Genomic DNA, 2,961 nt, shown 5'->3' with positions numbered 1-2,961 from the left:
TTGTGTACCAATGAGGGAGTTTTTCTTTTGCTTTTCAAGGAGAGGAGCAAATGGGGGGAGGGGGGAGGGGTTTGTGCGGGGAGAATGGTGCAACAATGAATGAATGGAATCCCAAAATCTCTGTAGATGTTCATTGAAATGAAAAATAAACAACCTAAATTTTTAAAAAATGCCCTAAAATATAATACTTTTAGACTATTCTCTCGCCTTTCCCCTCTTGAAGGCTAGCTGGCCCCGAGTAAAGAAGATCAGGTGGCACAGTGACGAAGCACTGATAACTGAAAAGTTGAGGCTGGTGGTTCGAATTGCCCAGCAGCTCTGTAGGAGAAAGATCTGGCAATCTGCTCACATAAAGATTCTCACTCATGGCTGTTGACCCGGAACCCACTTCTAGCTGACCCTCCTTTGGGGTTCTGAGGCTGTCAATCAAAAGGGAGGAAATCGGCCATCTTTCTGCTGCAGAGCTACTGATGGATTCCAGCTGCCAGAGAGGCACAGCTCTCTAGATCAGCAACACAACTCCCTGCAGGCCAGGGGCAGTTCTCCTCAATGCCATGAGTCAATATGAGTCAATAATCCCCTTGTCGGCACCTAATAACAACAGCAACCCTGGATAGCTTCTCCATCTGACAGGATTGCTGGGGAGGTCAAATGGTTAATATCTTTAAACAAGGGGAGAGTGCTGAACTCATAGCAAATGCTCAGGAAGTGACAGTGTTATTGCAATTATTGCTATTTCAAGTATTGATTGTAAGGAGCTTCTGTGGCCAAAAACTGCTTTATGTTTTGAGCAGGAATTCTGAAACACACACACAACAGCAGCAGCAGCAGCAGCAGCACATGGAATACTTTAAAATAACTGATCTATATTTTGATTAAGATGATGGTTACCAACTATGCATTTGTTAAAACTTGTAGAATAATACACCAAAGAGTGCATTTTACTGTATATACATTTGAAAAGGAAAAGAAAACATCCGTAAAATGTCATTTTAACATCGAAAGAACAGTCTCTTTTATAAAAGGGATGATATTTTCTGGCAGGAAGTTGGTGACAAAGACTGTATTTTCCCAGACAGTTTTTCTTAATTGTAGTTATTGAAAGAGCGGGTGAGGGAACGGCAGAGAGAGAGGAGGATGAAATGTGATTTACTGGTTTATTCATTTAGGCCTGAAAAGGATTGATGAAATCTCATTTAAAATTTATGACTTTACACGAATGGAAGTAAAACTCGTTGATTGAGTGTCCCTTTGGAATCCAGGGAGGGCTTTGGTAGAGAATGCGGTTCTGATTGTTCCCAAAGAGAGCTGTTTGAGGAGGGCCCGTTTGGGCTCTGGCAGCCTCTGCCTTGCAGCCTCTATAGGCTGATGAGATGCAGGCGGGAGGATGTGAATAAATTACGCTGTCTTTGTCATCACAGATGAGCTCCTTCTGGAGAGCACAGGTTTTGTGATTTCTTGTGGCAGTCAGGCAGACTCCGGAGCACACTGGGCAATGTTAGGACGTGGGTGCATGGGGGGCTTTGACTATTCTCGGGCACCGTGGCGTGGTCCTTTGGAGAACAGTCAGGGCACAGTGTGAGGAGCTGCTCTGACAATATGGGGGCAGAGAAGAGCAACTTGAAGGTGTGCTGAACATAAGCCCTGTATTCAGATTCCTGGAGGGAGGAAGCTGTGGGATCCAGGGGGAAGCTGTGGGCTCAACAGGTGGGAGTTCTAGGTAGGTGCATCTCAGCTCTGTGGTTAAAAAAAAAAAAAGAAAAGTAAAGCTTGCTTTTCAACAGAACCTCCCAAGAATAGAAGAGGCTAACTGTAGACGTTGTGAGCTCAGTGTCACTGAAGGTATACAAATAGAGAGAGGCCAGATGAATATATGAGTACATGATCAGGCATAGGGTCTTTGGGAGTTAGGGTACAAAAGGAGCTCTCCAATTTGAGACTCTCGACTCTAGGACAATCTCCCGGGGAATGTGTTGACACCAGCTTGATGGGGTCTGCCTCCTACTCTGGCTGGAGGGCCCAGACCAGTCTCATTTCTTTGGCCCTCAGCTCCTGTGCCTTTGAGTGTGGTTGGAACCTGCCCCCTCTCCTCTCTGTCTCCGTCCTTTGCTGTCCTATTTCATTGTGGCCCAGTCCAGGTGGCCAGGGCCCTTTTCCTCTCCAGGACAGGCCTGTGGAGGACAACAGGATGTCCTTGAGAAACCAGACAGAGTTGCAGACTCCTGCAGCAGGATGAACGAGCTGTTCACAAGGGAGGCAGGGGCAGTGGGAATTCTACACGGCAGGGAGGGCATGTACAACGGGGCCTTGAATGCCAGGCAGAGGTGTCTCGACTGGATTCTGTTGGCCCCCGAGTAAACAGAGCAGATACAGGCACATAGAGGTGGGATCTGTGGTGGTTGTGTGCTGTCATGTTGGAACTGACTCATAGCTGACCCTCCAGTAGGTTTTCAATGGCAGTAAATCATAGAGGAGGAAATTGTCCATCCTTCTCCATGGAGCCACTGGTGGATTCGAACCACATGCCTTTGGTATAGTAGCACAGTTTCTTATTACTACACCACCAGATCTGCCTGGTGTCTGTGGAATAGGAATGAAATATTTCTGAACCCCATGCTCATTCATCCTGTTCAAAGAGCCCACACCTTCTCTGTACCTTCTCTGCACCTTCTGTAATTTTCTGCAGCCTACAATAGCACCTGCCTGATTCACCAGGTCAGCCTGGTCCTTCTACCACTTTCTGTAAATTTGTCCTTGGGATGGAAGAGGAAGGTGGGCAGGGAGTGACGGAGCAGAGGGACTGCCTTGTGGAGTCGGTGCATCTGTGATATGCAAATGGACATCTTGAATGGACCCCAGGAGTCCTCACCCAGGGTGAGGACAGCTGTTCAGCACAGTGTTTTCTTTGAAACCCCATCCAAGTGGGAGGAGCCCAGCCCATCTGCAGGAAGACACCAGCCC

At 47.3% G+C, this 2,961-nt stretch overlaps 1 protein-coding gene across 1 annotated transcript in view; it reads left to right on the top strand.

The window, feature by feature from the left end:
* IGFBPL1 (insulin-like growth factor binding protein-like 1) overlaps positions 1-2,961 on the top strand; it is a 17,238-nt gene that overhangs the window by 9,361 nt on the left and 4,916 nt on the right. The window lies entirely within an intron of this gene.

The sequence above is a fragment of the Elephantulus edwardii genome, unplaced genomic scaffold (assembly GCF_000299155.1).
Source record: "Elephantulus edwardii isolate Elephantulus edwardi_28Jun2011 unplaced genomic scaffold, EleEdw1.0 scaffold00052, whole genome shotgun sequence".
Classification (NCBI taxonomy): domain Eukaryota; kingdom Metazoa; phylum Chordata; class Mammalia; order Macroscelidea; family Macroscelididae; genus Elephantulus; species Elephantulus edwardii.
The sequence above is the reverse complement of the archived record's forward strand: the minus strand, read 5'-3'. Positions and strand labels throughout refer to the sequence as shown.